Here is a 21950-nt window from a genome sequence, read left to right on the forward strand (position 1 = left end):
CAAATATAACGTTTCCAATTTGAGAGAACTCCGTTTCCCTTTAATTTGGAATTCAGTCTCCTAGGGCAAATACTCACTAAATTCAGAGTTTCCCTTTTACTCCCTTGTTTCTTAAGATAATTTAAATTACTAAAAGGCTTACATGTCATCCTCTGAAGAAAACTGTGGTCTGGGTGCTGACCTTCCCCTTCCCTGGACCACAATGAGGCTTAGCTACCCTCACCTCCAACCATGGCTGCAAGACTCTGTCCCTCTGACTCTGCACCACTATCCTCGGCAGGACCACTAATTGGTAGGCATATACCTCTATGGTCTCTTATTTTCAACCTCCAGCTCTCTTCTGGCCCACCAGCCCACTGCCAGCTTACCTTGCCTTTTGGGGATATGTGGGCACTTCAGATGATTTTCTGTGATACTTGCAGGTGCCATGGACCCTGTGATGCTCTCTGTAGTTTTATTTTCCAACCACTGAAAGCCTTAGACCTAAGACATTTGCACTGGCTCTTCTCTCTGTCTGGAGTACACCCCTCCAAGATATCCATGTGGCTCACCTTGTCCTTTGTTAAAATGTTGCCTTCTTAATGAGCCAATTCCAATCACCCTTTAAATTTTAACATCCTCCTGCACTCTTGATTCCCCTTGCTATTTATTCATACTAATTTTCCCATAGTAATTATCACCTTTTAAGCTATTTTCACTTTTTCATTATGTTGTTTATGGTCTGTTCCCATCCCCCATCCCCAATGTAAACTTTCTAATAACACATACTTTTTACCTCTTTATTTGCTGAAAAATCCCAAATGCATAGAACAGAGCCTGGAATATAGTAAATGCTTAATAAATATATTTTGAATCAATATATCTCTGGCCTTTTAAATAAAACTTGTCCTCCATGCAATACAGAACAAGTTTACCCATACAAGTCATATGGAACAATGCTTATCCCTGTTGTTCACACACATTCTACACCCTCCACCCCATCCTACCTCCCTGCTTGCCTGTTCTCTCCCTTCTTATTTACCCCTACCTCTCTGATCTCAGGCTCTATTCTCATATGTTCAAGATTTTTCTTTGGTCTTCCTCTTTCACTGGGTGACCCCTTTAGCTTATTCACTTTGCTTCCCCCTTAAATTATGGCTCTGTAAACAGTCTTAGGTAAGGCATAATTTTTTGACCAGTCCTCGTAATGCAACTAGAACTTGTACTCTCCCCCACTCTGCTTTGGACAGTACATCTGGCAACTAACACCATGGGAGTGAACACAACTGTTTAGAGAGAGGATAGAGTGAGACAAGTTCTGAGTATAGACTCCTGGGAAGAACTACTATGTAAGGGATGAGAAAAGTAGAATAAGTGAGAGGAAGCTAAAAAAATAAAAAGTAAAGAAGTAAAGAACTCTTGGAAGCCAATGGGGAAAAAATTATTTCACAAAGATAGTGGCCATCGTTAGTACCAATGCTGAAGGACAGTCAAGTAAGATTAGACCTGAAATCCTCCATCGGTTTGAGTAATTAAGCAGGTCGTTATGTTCTTAGTAGGATCAGTTTCTGTGGAACTGGGGAAAGGTGGAGCCTAGACACCAGACAATAGTGAGTTGAGCCTTAAGTGATGTCATTCCCCCAGCCCATCACCAGGCAGGGGGCTTATCTAAGACCAGAGAACTGCTCAGCCAAACCCAACCTAGATCACCCACCTAAGGCCCATGTGCTAAATAAATTGTGCTGTTTTTAAGTCACTGAATTATGGGTGGGTTTTTTTGTGAAGCAAAATTGATATATGAGCAAACCCGCATCATGTAAAAAAATGGATGAGAAGTTGCTTAGGAAGAGAAAGAGTCTGAGGATTTGGAAAAGAGATAATAAAGCAAATCACATAAGGGGATGTGAAAGAGTGGAATTCCAAGTAAATGTGGAGGAAGAGTTGTAGATAGAATGAGCTTATAGGTGAGGAGATAGGAGACTGAGGGAGAGAACTCACAGCCTGAAGACTCAGATTCACGACATAGAGATGAGTCGGAGGCTTGAAGAGAGTGGCAAAGCTCTCTCACCCCTCTTTTACCACTACACTCTTCCCTCTCCAGCCATTTCTGAATTACCTAGCAATAAATATCACACATAATTTACATCACTGCTTTCTCAGTAATTTTGCTATGCAATGATAATCCAGTCGTAATAATTCTGGAAATTCTTCAAAATAAGTAAGCAGGAGACTACATCCATCATTGGAAATTCAAATGATTAGCATCTCCTTATCACTATCCTGAAGAATTAAAGATAAAACTACGTCACATGACCATTATTTGAAGTTGAAGCAAAATGCTTCAAAATAAACCTGATTTAATGAAATACCAAAAAATAAAAATTATTTTTATTTGGAAAATGGGTGTATGGGCTGAATTGTGCTTCTCGCAATTCATATGTTGAAGCCTTAACCCCTGTACCTCAGAGTGTGACTGTTTGGCGATAGGACCTTTAAAGAGGTAATTAAGTTAAAACAAAGTCAATAGGGTAGGCCCTAATTTAATATGACTATAAGTGTCCTCATAAGAATGGGAAATGAGAACCCAGACAACACGGACAGAGGGACAAATGTGTGAGGACACAGCAAGAAGGGGGCCATTTGCAAACAAGGAAGAGAGACCTCAGAAGAAACCAACCATACCAACACCTTGATCTTGAACTTCTAGCCTCCAGAACTGTGAGAAAATAAGTTTCTGCTGTTTAAGTCTCTCCATTTGCGTTATTTTGTTATGGTAGCCCTAGCAAAGTAATACATGAGGGGATTTTTTTATTAAAAGTAGATCAAGGAAACTAAAGTCATATTTTATAAACATACACCAAGAGGAATGCCAGCAATATGGATTGGTGAGTGAGAGAATGAAGCTGGAACCTAGAGGAAACAGACTAGGTGTGGCACTAGTAATAACCAAGCCTGGTGAAGGACTGACATCTCACTGTAGCAATCAGTAATCCACATAAGATATCTAATGTGTGACCAAGAGACTCACTTCAAGAATGAAGAGGTCCAGTCTGAAATGTAGGGAACCTCAGCATCTGCAGAGGCACAATCACGGGATGATGCTAAGAGTCAGGCGCATGGGATTTATTTATGTTGCTAGATCTAGAGTGGACTTTGTCAATCTGTAGGTATGGAGAAAAGTCCAGTTCCCAGGCAGAAGGGATTTGAAAAGCCAGAGGGGATAACAAAGTTCCAACCAAGCTGACCAGTGTCACAGTAGGTAGTCAAATCCCATACGGAAACCATATGGGATTTGCCACACAAACAGCTTGAGCACTGTGCCAGCAGAGTCGAGCCAGCTGAATGGTGGTTGTGGGAAAACAGTCATTTGGTCGCAAATGCAAACTGATTGACCTTGCTGGGACAGGACTAACTCTATAACTCCGCCTGCTGGTCAAAGCATGAGGTTGTAAACGTACGGCCTATATTTCCAGGGCGGTCCCAGGAGCTGCATTGAGCCAAGCCGGCCAGCAGCAGGAAGTGTCAATGTCTTTGGCTAAAAAGATTAGCAATGTCTACTGGAGGGATACAGACCTGGCATAGAAGCAGCAAGGTATTCTAAAATGAGAAATCTCATTATACTCTTCAAAATTGTCCTTTTTACATCCTGAAAAAGAATTTAAAATTTTACACCACATTTCTGCATTTTTTAGTGCTCCCGTATCTAAAGTAACAAATCTTAGACTGGATTTCTAAATCAATATATCAGGTACTACCCTGATACTGAAAATACTATTTAAAAATGTTGTATGTGTGAGGACGAAGAAAAATCGTTCAAATAAGCTCTCTTGCTTTTTCTGTAAAGCTCATCTCAATACAGGGACACTTCCAAAAAAGCACAAAACCTACCTCCAAAAATCTTTATTAAGATCTTGCAGAGGTAATCTCACCACATATCTTTAAATATGTCCATTATTATTTATAAACCTCATAGAAAAAATTAGTTCAGAAAGGAAAATGATGTTCTAGATATGTTGTTAGCCATAGTTCTGCTATGAAAATGTTAACTAAATCATAACCCCAAAAACCTCAGTGGCTAACAACAACAGACATTTATTTCTCTCTTGTTTGTCATCAAATTGGCCAGGATGGGTCTGCTTCAAGCTGTGGTTCGAGTTGAGTTTCAGGACTGCTCCACATGCCTCTCGTCCTGGGACCATCTAGATGGCAGAAGGACAAGAAACCACACCTAACCATGCAAACACATTTGGAACTTCAGTTCATGTAACATCTGCTAACATTTCATCAGCCAAAAAGTCACATCACCAAACCTGAAGTCAGTGGGGTGGGGATGTACACCCCTCCTACTCTAAGGGGAGGTACTGCAAAGGCTATGAATAATCCAATCCATCAGAATAGTTTGTCAGTAGTTGTAGCTACAGAATCTTCAAGAGTACTGGAGATTAGTGGTGAATTTCCTGCCTTGTCGCTCCAGTTTCTAGGAACATGCAGCAATACATCGTGACTTCTACAAATATGGATTTGTACCTGCTGGCAAATTCTGTCTTTGTAACGAGGAATATGATTCATCAAAGGCAACATGTCTACATCCTTTGTCTTTTAGGTGGTTGAACTATTATATAAAATGATTCCTTTGACTTTTATTCAGAGTTTTTATTGAGTTAATAAAAGTAATCATATATGTCAGCAGGGCAGTTAAAATATCACCAACTGGCCAATGTAACATAACAGAAATTCACAAAACTATCTTTGGAGGCCATTACCATATGTTACGTCACAGTTTAATTTGCTTTGACCAGTGATCTGTAAGAAAGAGATCTCAGATATAGAATTAATGGCACAGCAAAGAATCTAAGGCTTAGACAGGAAAAATAAGCCTTCAAGTACTGATACAGTGTTGTGCCCTGCTTAGTTTTTAAACCGGGCTCTGAGCTCCATCAAAATGAACATCTCCTACTAGTTTAAGCAGAAGTGACCACTGAGATTTGCAGTCTTTTGTGAAGAAGTAGAAGACAGAACACTGTGTCTACTCACTTATCTCCTCTGGTCGATATTCTTTGCTTAACTAGTCGCCTAGTCTAGTGGTTTTCTGATGTGTTAGCAACCTTGACCCATCTCTGGACTCAGTCATTTTCACTGTCAGTCTTCACACCTGGACCAATTCCCTAACTCATGTCATTTGAAAGAAGGAGGCCTTTCATCAAGAGATTAATGAAAATTAATGTATCAGAATATATTAGAAAAAATAAGAAAAATAAAAACTAAAAACTACCAGAAGCTACTTAAGACTCTAGAAATTGGGAGTTTGCAATTTGCACACTTGGATTATGAACATCAGTATCAGTAACGGGGCAAGAATAGAGACACCTGCACATTACAGGAACATGGGTTCTTCAGTAACCCACTTTCTGATATTGTATAAATGTCAGCTCAGTATTACTGAGCTTATTTCTTCTGAGAACCTGTTACCATTTTTATTTCTTTGTAGTTCTTACAGTTGTATAATGCAGAGACTCTGATTGGGATATTCCATGGAGTTTTGGAACAATAAAATTCTTGCCTCATTGAAGGCCCCTTAATTAACAGACTTGTCCTTCACCATGCACATTCAGACAAAAATAAGGAATTCAAACTACTTGTCTTTACTATGATCCCTGAGAGTCCTGACTTAAAAACAGCCTAGGCAAATGGGAGTTGAAATGTGAACATCATTAGGATGCTTGGAGAGTGACTTCTGGGAAGTCACTAGACTCCATCATGATGGATGAAATTCTGTAGACTTACTACATTTACAGAGTCAGAGACGGAGAAAAGAACCTCCGTTTTTCACTCTGTATAAATACAGCAGGAACCGCCTAGCAAAAGGAGGGAACTCTTGGAACAGAGAGGCCTCAGTGACGGGTCTGGGTGAGCAAATGGTGTGGGACAAGGGAACGCCTCATCCTCCCCTTTGATTATTTTCTCCTTTCCCTCGGCATCACTCCCTCCACCCTCAACTTCCTTCTGTCCTTCCTCAAGCAATCTCTAATTATCTACTTAAACCTTCTTATTTCTTCCGCTTTTCCTCTAACAGCAAGTGTCTGACTTGCTAACTGAGATTGTGCAAAACGAAGGAAAGTAATCCACCATGAGAGTCTTTCCTTCTCAGATCGACACCTCCACTGACCAACAGAAGAGCTACAGTGCTTATTCACCACCTCTCCTCCCACTGTTGGCTTGTTTTATCTTGTATTTTCCTTCCTCTAGTTGATCTGCTCTTGCCTTTGCTTTCTTTCTGATCTCCATACTTCCCTTTGCTTTCAGATTCTCTCATTCCCTTTCTTTTCCTTATTTCCATTCTACTTTCCCATGTGCCTGGATATGATTACTTCTATTCAAATCATCAAATTATGGTCATGAAGGAACCTTAGAGACCACGCAGTTGGAAGCATTCATTCTACACATGAGGAAGCTGAGGTCCAGAAGACTGCAACCCTCTCAACATCACCTTGCTTGTATCTGAACTCAGTTTAGGAAGGCAGAAGCACTGACACCAGCTCATATTCTCTTCCCACAATGGCTAGCAGAATTGTCAGCACCTGAGTGACAGCTTTCGTCCATTATTCTCACAACAGCACCTATTTATTGACAGCCAACAATGTGATTGATATTGGTCATCTTTGAACATGATGCAAGTCCAGATTTCTGCCAGCTACAAATCAGAATCAAACAACATCTTAAGCCACCAAAATTTCATCCCACTGATGCCCTTCTCCCACCAGTCCCATATGTTTCAGTGTCTAATCTCAGAGACATTGTTCATGTTCTTTCCTAGGTGACAGGACTACCCTTTCCCACGCTCTGAGTACAGGGAATAGAATCATGGTGTGAAAATGGGCAAGGCAGACATAGTGTCAAACCTCGAACCATATATTTCAGAAGTACAGGATGTCCTGCAGTGGGCAAAGCCTTCCACTATTAGAGATCCTAGCTCCCAGGTGGATGCACTGTGGTCTGTCTAGCCTTTAAGCTTTTAAATAACTTGTTGTTTCTGCTGCTGCTTTTTGTTTGTTTGCTCGCTTGCCTGCTTGCTTACTTGGTCGTTTCTTTAATCTCAGAGACTGATGAGGGCAAATTTTCTAAAACAAAATTAGAACTAAAAATATTTCCCAAGTTTCCTTCCATTACATGAGTTGCATTTTCATATTTTCTAATTCTAATAATTAAAAGCAAGAACAATGATGACTAACATTTACTGAGGGCTTATTCTGAGGCACTGTGCTTATTCTTTACATGGACTACCTCATCCCATCCTCACAGAAGTTCCATAAATCAGGCACTATTATTAGTCTGCATTGCGGATAAGTTAGCAATTAGAGGTAGCCAGGATTGCAATCCAGGCAGTAGACTTGGGAGCTGGAACTCTGGAGGTATTTCCATAACGAAGGGGCTACAGCCACTGCAGCTGTTTCCGGTTCAGTTCACCCTTTGCCACAAGGAGTTCATCTGCTGAAGCACTTTGAGTCTGAGTCCTTGCGCTGTAGCAAAGCAGTGGATCTCTTTTCTGACATCCAGCATCCACTACCAAGCTACACTTGAATCCTAGTAATGCCTTATAAATTATAATTAACAACAACAAAGGACAACAAAGGATTGTCCTTTCTGCCGTTAGCATTATTAATCTGATCCTGAATTGGCCCAGCAAGTGTACTCAAATTCTGCTTAGCCATTTCTTCTACTGGCAAAGAACAGAGGACTTACCCCTGCACTCATCATGTCCTCATTTGCATTTCATCTCATACAGATGATCTATTAAACTAGTCATTTGTAACTTATCCTTGTCAAACAGATTAAATGTAGCTGGTCTCACACAAATGCATAAATTGCTTTCAAAATTTTCCGAATTTCAACAACCAACAAAGAGCTAACGTTTTGGCAATGCAACATGTCCTCATCTAATACAGAAACCAGGAGCCTTTCCATAGAGGTTTTATTGTCATGCACAGAATTTAAAAACTGAAACATAAATTCACAAGCCAGCTTTTGTTTTTCAGATGGTACAGCATCTCCTTCTGCAGATTAGGGCTGTGTCCTTTCTAAAAGGAAATCTGTAATTTAGAAATAGAACCTTTGAAAATAGTGCCAGCCTAAAAACCTAAGACAAATAGCAGGTGTTTATGGCTGATGCTGAACAGTCCCTAATTGCAGGTGGCATGTGCAGGAGAATGAATCAATTTAACTCAAGCCATTCCAAGCTTAAAACACATAAATAAAATGGAGGAATTTATGCACTACACTTCTGCTAGAATTTTCATTTACTTTCAAAAGACTTTGCTTTCTCCCATTGATAATTTTTATTCAGAAAAGGAAAGGAAAAGGTCACCTCAAAAATTCCTTTGCAAAGATAATCCTCCTAACTGGGAACTTTATCACGTTCCTCTGAGACTGGACTCCTTCAAGTTAAGTATTTCATTATCTTCTATAATATCTCTCTCTCTACTAGCTCCCATTTTTTTCAACTAATTTGAACATATCCAGATTTCTTCTTTTGTGTAAAAAAATAAAACCACTTTTAACAATGCTTTCTTTCATATTTATTAGAAAAACAGTCTATTCTTGGGGCCTTCACTTCTCTTATTCATTCTTTAATCTATTCATGCATTCATCCATTCATCCATCTGTTCATTAATTCAACAAATTCTTATTACGCAACTACTATACATAAAGCATTGTATTAAGTGCTGTTGGGAAAAATACATAAATAATCATGTTCTGTGTTTATCCCATCATCTATTTGCCACAAAGGTATATATATTAAAACTAAATCATTAAAATTTTCAGTAATCAATAGCACGCATTTTGTTTCCAGAAATTTTCACATTTAAAGTTTGCTCAAAGCTATGCTTTAACTTCTAATGGTGGAATTTTAGACACCAGGAAAGAATGTGTTTTGAAAGGGACCCCCACTTCTGTCTGTGTTAGGGGTTAAATGGGAGGCTAGCTGAGAGGCTAAACAATAGGAGGCAATTAGATGGAGGTGATTGAAAAGGGAGAGACAGAAAGAGATATAACAGATTAAAGCAGGATTTCAACCAGGGGTGATTTCGCTTCTCAGGAGACATTTGGCAATGTCTGGAGACATTTCTGGTTATCAAACAGAGTGGCATCTAGTAGTTAGAGGGCAAGGATGTTGTTAAATATTCTTCGATGCATGGGATGGTCCGCATAACAAAGAATTATCCAGCTTCATATGTCAATACATATGTTTATAAAATGAAAGGTGGGTCAAGGTGATCTATAATAATACTTTATAATTTCTGTTCATAACCACATATGGAATATAATACTAATTTAGTGAGTCAAAGATAGAATAGGAAATAAGTGCTTCCCTATGGTAAATATAACTATTATTATTTCTGTGTCTGTGTATGTGTATGTGCATGAAACTTTTGTTTCAGACATACCTATGTAGATACTGAGTCATGATGTAAAATGTATTGCTTATTGCAGGTTTTAGTCAACACAGCTGGAAAGCCACTGATTTAAAAAAAAATCCCTTCTAGCTTCAAAGTTCTCTAAGATTTTACTTCACCTGTTATTAACCCTGAAAATTACCACATGATGCTAACTAATTCAAATTTGTTCCTGCTTTGCTACAGCTTCAAGCACCAAATGTGTTCATTATCAGCATATTCTGAAGAATATTTATGCTTCTAAAAGGTCACTGGCCAATCTCCTGTGGCCTCTTCTCTTGTGAGCTGATTCTGGGATTTTCCACTGACCAATTTAGCTAAGGTAACACTGGATTACATATATAGCTACAGCTATATTCTCTAAAATATTAGAAGAAAAATTTAAGAGGTTAAAAAATCATCACACCAACTACTCCTATAGAGTGACAAAAATATAAAAGCCCACCTGAGCATGATCTCAGAAAATTGACAGGTGTATAATTAAAGCATGATGTTTGGAGGGGCCAGAATAGAGAACACAATAAAATAGGATAAACTAAAACCCTGGAGAAATTATAAGCAGAAGTTTCCCAGGCTCTTACTTCTCAAATCTCTCACACCCATTCTGAGAATTCCATTGTACCAACTCTAACCCCAGCCTGAGTAATTATGTTAGGCACATTGCTTTATAAATTACTTTAAACTTGAGATTTATAATATATCCTTTTAGTGACAGTGATTTTTTTTGGCATAGATACAGGGGAGACATGCTTCCCCCAATACCCACACATCCCCTTTATTTCCACTCTCTCTGACTTCACAGAAAAGTGTATCAGAATCACATGAGGAATCTTTTCAATTATACCTGTCCACCCACAGATTCGAACAATCAAAGAGTATAAATGCTCACTTTTTCACATATAAAGGCCATTCCAGCTGAATTGTGTAAACTGGAATTTTTGAGTTATATGACACCTTTGCATCATTTCTCCCCGACCCCATATCTAGTTGTGTCAGCTGATTTACACAAGTGCTGAGGAGCTCCCAAACTATGATTGTATATAAACATATCTAGAAAACTGAGGATTAGGCAAACAGAAGTCAAATTTCAAGCAGGGTCAGTAGGGGTTTGAGAGAGAATTTATCTCAAAGAAAAGATATGAAAAGGTTGAGGAGAATTTGCACAGAGTTTGAGGATCGGAGAGGAGGTGTGGTTCCAGATACACAGCTAATACTGGAACCTCTCCCCAACAGATTCTGGGTTGGTTTGTATATACCCAGAAGAGAAATGGGCCAATTTTGCTAACTAAAGGAAGTTTTTCACTAAACTCTTAACATCTTGAGGTCCTTACTAAGGAATCCCTATAATCAGTTATATTCTAGAGGAAGGATGCCATTCCCATGTTCACTCTGTGGTGGAAGAACTGGGACTGGAATGGATGAGAGCACTGGTGACCTGAGCCATCAGCCTGGCTGCTCACACTGGCAATGGGTCCTGTTCAGTGGAGGTGAGGGTTACAGCACTGCCCAGCAACCTCAGCAGTGGATGTACACCTCCAGTTCAGATAGCACCAGTGACTGAAGATCCCTGGCCTTGGCAATAGAAGCAAGGGCTTTATTTATTAAATCCTAAATCAATGGCATGGACGGTGTGTGTCTGTCTCTACAGACCAGCCACAGAAAGTCATCAGCAGCAAGCCATCAACAAGCAGGACTAATTTTGGTGGACATGGAAAAGGCCTTTGAAAAGTCTTTGGTATATTTGTGAAGAACTTGGCAGGCTTGGAGTGCCTGGTACACAGTGTAAACTTTTAGTCAGTAAAATTTGAATTCAACTGCTATCAAGACATTATCACAAACTAGTGATGGATATAGGTGTTTGCATTGCATACAAAAGGGAGTAACTTCATCTTATCCCTGAACAGAAAACACAAGAGCATTAAACATTTATGGTCTTCTCTGTAGGCAGAATAATTACAAAGAAACATTACCTTTAGTTACAGGACCAATAATTAAGAATGATAACAATGGGGTGCCCCACCAGTTAGGTGATATTTATCCATCACTTACAGGGTACACTGCACCATGCAAAGTATGGGAGGGGAGCAGAAATTCACCCATTAGGCTCTATGTGCTCATTAATATCTCCTGGTCTATCTGACTTAAATTCCTCTAAGAGTAAAAATCATAGTTGTTCATAGTGAATTCAGTGAGGATCAGAATTTTCTCTAAACTTAAGAGAGGTGGAAATAATCAATTATCTCAACAAGCTTTTCGAAGTGCTTTTTAAAATAACTAAAATTAGCATTGATTAATCTTGAAACACATTTACTTTGTGAACCTCAGAAGGAATTTAATTTCTCAGATTTTGTAAAATATCAACTCCAGACTTAGTCTTTCATTTATTTATTTTTGCGTTACGCGGCCCTCTTACTGTTGTGGCTTCTCCCTTCGCGGAGCACAGGCTCCGGATGCGCAGGCTCAGCGGCCATGGATCACGGGCCCAGCCGCTCCACGGCACGTGGGATCTTCCTGGACCGGGGCACGAACCTGCGTCGCCTGCGTCGGCAGGTGGACTCTCAACCACTGCGCCCGTTAGTCCTCATTTAATGAGAATGTACTGAATCCGGTACTGCCTCAGGCATTGGGGCACTGCATGAAGCATTGCTCTGGATAATACAGGGCTGAAAAGGCACCACCTAGTTCTTTGAGAATCTAAAGTCTGGCTGAGAAGGTAAATTATACAAAAATGAAACAAATCAATATTATAATTTCCAGAATATTCCTTTGCTTTTTCTGTGTAAGCGCTATGAAATCCCATAAATACTTCATTCTCACACAATACTATGTGAGTGTTCTTGAAAGAATTATTTGATATACCCAGGAACATAGAAAAGATGAATAGATGATTGATATAAACAGTGTCTCTGATTGAGGGAGACTACTTTTTGGATAAATAACTTCAGAGTTGGTTGATTTTTGTAGTTCAAAATCAATAATCTGCTCATGATCTTGTTGAAGACCGCATATGATAAAAAATAAAGATAGTAAAACTTATTCATAGAAAAGACAGAGAAAGGAAGTAGGAAATTAGGTAACAATTATTAAAATAAGCCCAAATAAGGCTGTTATCTTTTGGGTAACAAAGAACTGGTGAATAACATCAGCTTTATATAGAGAGTTATAGGCAAGATATCATAAAACACAATCAGAGTGCTGGAGAAGATGACGGAAGAGTAAGACACGGAGATCACCTTCCTCCCCACAGATACATCAGAAATACATCTATGCGTGGAACTGCTCCTATAGAACACCCACTGAATGCTGGCAGAAGACCTCAGATCTCCCAAAAGGCAAGAAACTCCCCACGTACCTGCATAGGGCAAAAGAAAAAAGAAAAAACAGAGACAAAAGGACACGGACGGGACCTGCACCAGTGGGAGGGAGCTGTGAAGGAGGAAAGGTTTCCACACACTGGGAAGCCCTATTCACAGGCGGAGACTGCGGGTGGTGGAAAGGGGAAGCTTCGGAGCCGCGGAGGAGAGCGCAGCAACAGGGGTGCGGAGGAAAAAGTGGGGAGATTCCCGCACGGAGGATCAGTGCCGACCAGCACTCACCAGCCCAGGAGGCTTGTCTGCTCACCCGCCGGGGCGGGCGGGGCTTGGAGCTGAGGCTCGGGTTTCAGTCGGAGCAAAGGAAGAGGACTGCCGACGTGAACACAGCCTGAAGGGGGCTAGTGCGCCACGGCTGGCCGGGAGAGAGTCCGGGAAAACGTCTGAAGCTGCCTAAGAGGCAAGAGACTTTTTCTTCCCTCTTTGTTTCCTGGTGCGTGAGGAGAGGGGATTAAGAGCACCGCTTAAAGGAGCTCCAGAGACTGGCGCGAGGCGCGGCTAAAAGCGCGGACCCCAGACACAGGCATGAGACGCTGAGGCTGCTACTGCCGCCACCAAGAAGCCTGTGAGCAAACACAGGTCACTCTCCACACCGCCCCTCCTGGGAGCCTGTGCAGCCCGCCTCTGCCAGGGTCCCACGATCCAGGGACAACTTCCCCGGGAGAATGCACGGCACGCCTCAGGCTGGTGCAACGTCACGCCGGCCTGTGCCGCCGCAGGCCCGCCCCGCATCCATACCCCTCTCTCCCCACAGCCTGAGTGAGCCAGAGCCCCCGAATCAGCTGCTCCTTTAACCCCGTCCTGTCTGAGCGAAGAACAGACACCCTCAGGCGACCTACACGCAGAGGCAGAATCAAATCCAAAGATGAACCCCGGGAGCTGTGCGAACAAAGAAGAGAAAGGGAAGTCTCTCCCAGCAGCCTCAGGAGCAGCGGAATAAATCGCCATAGTCAACTTGATGTACCCTGCGTCTGTGGAATACATGAATAGACAACGAATCATCCCAAATTGAGGAGGTGGACTTTGGGAGGAAGATATATTATTTTTTCCCCTTTTTCTCTTTTTGTAAGTGTGTATGTGTATGCTTCTGTGTGAGATTTTGTCTGTATAGCTTTGCTTTCAACATTTGCCCTAGGATTCTGTCCATCCATTCTTTTTTATTTTTTTTACTTTAAAAAATTTTTCCATAATAATTCTTTTTTATTTTAATAACTTTATTTTATCCTACTTTATTTTATTTTATTTTATTTTATCCTCTTTCTTTCTTCCTTTCTTTCTTTCTAATTTTTCTCCCTTTTATTCTGAGCCGTGTGGATGAAAGGATCTTGGTGCTTCAGCCAGCAGTCAGTGCTGTGCCTCTGGGGTGGGAGAGCCAACTTCAGGACACTGGTCCACAAGACACCTCCCAGCTCCACATAATATCAAATGGCGAAAATCTCCCAGAGATCTCCATCTCAACACCAACACCCAGCTTCACTCAAGGACCAGCAAGCTACAGTGCTGGACATCCTATGCCAAACAACTAGCAAGACAGGAACACAACCCCACCCATTAGCAAAGAGGCTGCCTAAAATCATAAGTCCACAGACACCCCAAAACACACCAACAGACGTGGACTTGCCCACCAGAAGGACAAGATCCAGCCTCATCCACAAGAACACAGGCAATAGTCCCCTCCACCAGGAAGTCTACACAACCCAATGAACCAACCTTAGCCACGGGGGACAGACACCAAAAACAACGGGAACTACGAACCTGTAGCCTGCAAAAAGGAGACCCCAAACACAGTAAGATAAGCAAAATGAGAAGGCAGAAAAACACACAGCAGTTGAAGGAGCAAGATAAAAACCCACCACACCTAACAAATGAAGAGGAAATAGGTAGTCTACCTGAAAAAGAATTCAGAATAATGATAGTAAACATGATCCAAAATCTTGGAAATAGAATAGACAAAATGCAAGAAACATTTAACAAGGACCTAGAAGAACTAAAGATGAAACAAACAACAATGAACAACACAATAAATGAAATTAAAAATACTCTAGATGGGATCAATAGCAGAATAACTGAGGCAGAAGAATGGATAAGTGACCTGGAAGATAAAAGAGTGGAAATAACTACTGCAGAGCAGAATAAAGAAAAAAGAATGAAAAGAACTGAGGACAGTCTCAGAGACCTCTGGGACAACATTAAAGGCACCAACATTCAAATTATAGGCATTCCAGAAGACGAAGAGAAAAAGAAAGGGACTGAGAAAATATTTGAAGAGTTTATAGTTGAAAACTTCCCTAATATGGGAAAAGAAATAGTTAATAAGTCCAGGAAGCACAGAGAGTCCCATACAGGATAAATCCAAGGAGAAATATGCCAAGACACATATTAATCAAACTGTCAAAAATTAAATACAAAGAAAACATATTAAAAGCAGCAAGGGAAAAACAACAAATAACACACAAGGGAATCCCCATAAGGTTAACAGCTGATCTTTCAGCAGAAACTCTGCAAGCCAGAAGGGACAGGCAGGACATATTTAAAGTGATGATGGAGAAAAAATGCGAACCAATATTACTCTACCCAGCAAGGATCTCATTCAGATATGATGGAGAAATTAAAACCTTTATAGACAAGCAAAAGCTGAGAGAGTTCAGCACCACCAAACCAGCTCTACAACAACTGCTAAAGGAACTTCTCTAGGCAAGAAACACAAAAGAAGGAAAGGACCTACAATAACGAACCCAAAACAATTAAGAAAATGGGAATAGGAACACACATATCGATAATTACCTTAAATGTAAATGGACTAAATGCTCCCACCAAAAGACACAGATTGGCTGAATGGATACAAAAACACGTCCCATATATATGCTGTCTACAAGAGATCCACTTCAGACCTAGAGACACATACAGACTGAAACTAAGGGGATGGGAAAAGATATTCCATGCAAATGGAAACCAAAAGAAAGCTGGAGTAGCAATTCCCATATCAGAACAAATAGACTTTAAAATAAAGACTATTAGAAGAGACAAAGAAGGATACTACATAATGATCAAGGGATCGATCCAAGAAGAAGATATAACAATTGCAAATATTTATGAACCCAACATAGGAGCACCTCAATACATAAGGCAAATACTGACAGCCATAAAAGGGGAAATCAACAGTAACACATTCATAGTAGGGGACTTTAACAGCCCACTTTTACCCATGGACAGATCATCCAAAATGAAAATAAATAAGGAAACACAAGCTTTAAATGATACATTAAACAAGATGGACTTAATTGATATTTATAGGACATTCCATCCAAAAACAACAGAATACACATTTTTCTCAAGTGCTCATGGAACATTCTCAAGACAGATCATATCTTGGGTCACAAATCAAGCCTTGATAAATTTAAGAAACTTGAAATTGTATCAAGTATCTTTTCCGACCACAACGCTATGAGACTAGATATCACTTACAGGAAACAATCTGTAAGAAATACAAACACATGGAGGTGAAAAAATACACTACTTAATAACGAAGTGATCACTGAAGAAATCAAAGGGGAAATCAAAAAACACCTAGAAACAAATGACAATGGAGACACGACGATCCAAAACCTATGGGATGCAACAAAAGCAGTTCTAAGAGGGAAGTTTATAGCAATACAATCCTACCTTAAGAAACAGGAAACATCTCGAATAAACAACCTAACCTTGCACCTAAAGCAATTAGAGAAAGAAGAACAAAAAAACCCCAAAGTTAGCAGAAGGAAACAAATCGTAAATATCAGAGCAGAAATAAATGAAAAAGAAATGAAGGAAACAATAGCAAAGATCAATAAAACTAAAAGTTGGTTCTTTGAGAAGATAAACAAAATTGATAAACCATTAGCCAGACTCATCAAGAAAAAAAAGGGAGAAGACTCAAATCAATAGAATTAGAAATGAAAAAGGAGAGGTAACAACTGACACTGCAGAAATACAAAAGATCATGAGAGATTACTACAAGCAACTCTATGCCAATAAAATGGACAACCTGGAAGAAATGGACAAATTCTTAGAAATGCACAACATGCTGAGACTGAATCAGGAAGAAATAGAAAATATGAACAGACCAATCACAAGCACTGAAATTGAAACTGTGATTAAAAATTTTCCAACAAACAAAAGCCCAGGACCAGATGGCTTCACAGGCGAATTCTATCAAACATTTAGAGAAGAGCTGACACCTATCCTTCTCAAACTCTTCCAAAATATAGCAGAGGGAGGAACACTCCCAAACTCATTCTATGAGGCCACCATCACCTTGATACCAAAACCAGACAAGGACGTCACAAAGAAAGAAAACTACAGGCCAATATCACTGACGAACATAGATGCAAAAATCCTCAACAAAATACTAGCAAACAGAATCCAACAGCACATTAAAAGGATCATACACCATGATCAAGTGGGGTTTGTTCCAGGAATGCAAGGATTCTTCAATATACCCAAATCAATCAATTTGATACAATGTATTAACAAACTGAAGGAGAAAAACCATATGATCATCTCAATAGATGCAGAGAAAGCCTTTGACAAAATTCAACACCTATTTATGATGAAAACCCTGCAGAAAGTAGGCATAGAGGGAACTTTCCTCAACATAATAAAGACCATATATGACAAACCCACAGCCAACATCATTCTCAATGGTGAAAAACTGAAAGCATTTCCACTAAGATCAGGAACAAGACAAGGTTGCCCACTCTCACCACTATTATTCAACATAGTTTTGAAAGTTTTAGCCACAGGAATCAGAGAAGAAAAGGAAATAAAAGGAATCCAAATTGGAAAAGAAGAAGTAAAGCTGTCACTGTTTGCAGACGACATGATACTCTACATAGAGAATCCTAAAGATGCTACCAGAAAACTACTAGAGCTAATCGATGAATTTGGTAAAGTAGCAGGACACAAAATTAATGCACAGAAATCTCTGGCATTCCTATACACTAATGATGAAAAATCTGAAAGTGAAATCAAGAAAACACTCCCATTTACCATTGCAACAAATAGAATAAAATATCTAGGAATAAACCTGCCTAAGGAGACAAAAGACGTGTATGCAGAAAATTATAAGACACTGATGAAAGAAATTAAAGATGATACAAATAGATGGAGAGATATACCATGTTCTTGGATTGGAAGAATCAACATTGTGAAAATGACTCTACTGCCCAAAGCAATCTACAGTTTCAATGCAATCCCTATCAAACCACAACAGGCATTTTTCACAGAACTAGAACAAAAAATTTTACAATTTGTATGGAAACACAAAAGACCCCGAATAGCCAAAGCAATCTTCAGAATTAAAAATGGAGCTGGAGGAATCAGGCCCCCTGACTTCAGACTATACTACAAAGCTACAGTAATCAAGACAGTATGGTACTGGCACAAGAACAGAAAGATAGATCAATGGAACAGGATAAAAACCCAGAGATAAAACCACGCACATATGGTCATCTTATCTTTGATAAAGGAGGCAGGAATGTACAGTGGAAAAAGGATAGCCTCTTCAATAAGTGGTGCTGGGAAAACTGGACAGGTACATGTAAAAGTATGAGATTAGGTCACTCCCTAACACCATACACAAAAATAAGCTCAAAATGGATTAAAGACCTAAATGTAAGGCCAGAAACTATCAAACTCTTAGAGGAAAACATAGGCAGAACACTCTATGACATAAATCACAGCAAGATCCCTTTTGACCCACCTCCTAGAGAAATGGAAATAAAAACAAAAATAAACAAATGGGACCTAACGAAACTTCAAAGCGTTGGCACAGCAAAGGAAACCATAAACAAGACGAAAAGACAACCCTCAGATTGGGAGAAAATATTTGCAAATGAAGCAACTGACAAAGGATTAATTTCCAAAATTTACAAGCAGCTCATGCAGCTCAATAACAAAAAACCAAACAACCCAATCCAAAAATGGGCAGAAGACCTAAATAGACATTTCTCCAAAGAAGATATACAGACTGCCAACAAACACATGAAAGAATGCTCAACATCACTAATCATTAGGGAAATGCAAATCAAAACTACAATGAGATATCATGTCACACCAGTCAGAATGGCCACCATCAAAAAATCTAGAAACAATAAATGCTGGAGAGGGTGTGGAGAAAAGGAAACACTATTGCACTGCTGGTGGGAATGTGAATTGGTACAGCCACTATGGAGAACTGTATGGAGGTTCCTTAAAAAACTACAAATAGAACTACCATATGACCCAGCAATCCCACTACTGGGCATATACCCTGAGAAAACCAAAATTCAAAAACAGTCATGTACCAAAATGTTCATTGCAGCTCTATTTACAATAGCCCAGAGATGGAAACAACCTAAGTGCCCATCATCGGATGAATGGATAAAGAAGATGTGGCACATATATACAATGGAATATTACTCAGCCATAAAAAGAAACGAAATTGAGCTATTTGTAATGAGGTGGATAGACCTAGAGTCTGTCATACAGAGTGAAGTAAGTCAGAAAGAGAAAGACAAATACCGTATGCTAACACATATATATGGAATTTAAGGGAAAAAAATGTCATGAAGAACCTAGGGGTAAGACAAGAATAAAGACACAGACCTACTGGAGAACGGACTTGAGGATATGGGGAGGGTGAAAGGTGAGCTGTGACAGGGCGAGAGAGAGGCATGGACATATATACACTAACAAACATAAGGTAGATAGCTGGTGGGAAGCAGCCGCATGGCACAGGGATATCGGCTCGGTGCTTTGTGACCACCTGGAGGGTAGGGAGACACAAGAGAGAAGAGATATGGGAACATATGTATATGTATAACTGATTCACTTTGTTATAAAGCAGAAACTAACACACCATTGTAAAGCAATTATACTCCAATAAAGATGTAAAAAAAAAGAATTCAAATAAAATAAGAAATGAAGGAAGAGAAATTGCAAATCATACCACAGAAATACAAAGGATCATATGATGCTACTATGAACAATTATATACCAACCGATTGGACAACCTAGTAGAAATGGAAAAATTCCTAGATTTTACATACAATCTTCCAAGATTGAATCATGAAGAAATAGAAATAAAACTCACCAACAAAAAACCAAACAACTTGGTTGAAAAATAGGCAAAGAATCTAAATAGACAGTTTCCCAACACAGACATACAGGTGGTCAACAGGCACATGAAAAGATGTTTAACATCACTAATTTATTAGGAAAATGTAAATCAAGACCACAGTGAGAAATCACCTTATATTTGTTAGAATGGCTAATATCAAAAAGACAAGAAATAACAAATGTTGGTGAGAACAGGGAGAAAAGTGAATCCTTGTGCACTGTTGGTGGGGCTCTAAATTGGCACAGCTATTATGGAGATTCTCAAAAAATTAAGACCAGAACTACCATATGATCCAGCTATTCCACTTCTTGGTGTGTATCCAAAGAACACAAAAACACTAATTTGAAAAGATATATTCACCCCTGTGTTCCTTGTAGCATTATTTACAATAACCAAGATATGGAAACAACCTAAGTGTCCATCTATGGAGGAATGGATAAAGAAGATGTGGTGTATATACATATATATACATATATATATGTGTGTGTGTATATATATATATATATATATATATACACACACACACACAGTGGAATACTACCTGGTATTCCATTGAAAAGAATGAAATCCTGCCATTTGCGACATGTATGGACGTTGCAGGTATTACACTAGGTGAAATAAGTCAGAAAGAGAAAGACAAATATCATATGGTTCATTCATATGTTGAATGTAAAAAACCAAAACTAACCAACAAACAAAATAAAACAAACTCATAGATACAGAGAACAGATTAATGGGGAAAGAGGTTTGGGGTGAGCAAAACAGGTGAAGGAGGTCAACTGTATGGTGATGAATGGTAACTAGCCTAGAGGTGGTGATCACTTTGTAGTTTATAAAGATGTCAAATTATAATGCTGTACACCTGAAATTTATATAATAAAAAATATTTAAAAAAATAAGTATTGCCCATTATTCCAGTGACATTTAATTTATGATAGTGTTTACTATCATAAAGCCTATATGTTGTTATTCCTCTTCATCCAAAAGCATCACTAAAAGATACTCCTTATAAACATAGACAGGCTGGTCTTTCCCTATGTCATCCTTAATATTTGAATTTTAAAAGATGTCTAGGCATAAAGAATATTGTTTAAAATTCAAACTAAGTACTACTGTGAAATTAAAAGTATTACAACATTTTTAGATTTGACCAGGGTCTCAGACCCCAGGTACAGTAGGGGACAGCAGAGTTACTTCAGGGACTCATGTCCAGATGAGCTAGAGTAGGCACAAGGGCACCAATCTCTGGGATACAGAATTGCAGCCAGATGCTGGGAACCCAGAAACACTGGCCCATGAATTACTGCTTTGATAGAAGAACAAACTAATATCAGGATGGCTGAGGTCAGCCTGAGGAGTAGAAAACTAGAATGAAGAGTAGATGAAAGCAAAGATTGGGTATGTAAGCAGAAATAAAAGTCCTGTTTTAAACAGAGCTTAAGATAAGAAGAAAGCTCCTCCAGCTGTAATGTAAGCTCCATGAGTGCAAGGACTATGCCAATATATGCATAATCATTAGCACCCATCAGAGTGGTTATTCAATTAGTGCTTGACAAAGAATGAATGATTTGCACTAATGGCATACTTGAGAAAGCATACCTCAACCTCCAGTGTTCTTCCACTTGACTTTATTTTTACTCTATTTTAATTTTACTTTTTTTTTTTTTTTTTTTTTTTTTTTGGTATGCGGACCTCTCACTGTTGTGGCCTCTCCCGTTGCGGAGCACAGGCTCCGGACGCGCAGACTCAGCCGTCATGGCTCACGGGCCCAGCCACTCCGCGGCATGTGGGATCTTCCCAGACTGGGGCACGAACCCGTGTCCCCTGCATCGGCAGGCAGACTCTCAACCACTGCGCCACCACGGAAGCCCTGAAACATTCCTCTTTTAAGGATATAAACTCTAGGGAACAAATCAGAAAAATATATATAACTTGTCCCTTCATGTATTAAATTACTCTAAATAAGTAAATGTGTGACATCTTTGAAAATTTCAGAATAATTTCAGTTTT

Source organism: Grampus griseus, assembly GCF_964374135.1.
Source record: "Grampus griseus genome assembly, chromosome: 4".
NCBI lineage: Eukaryota > Metazoa > Chordata > Mammalia > Artiodactyla > Delphinidae > Grampus > Grampus griseus.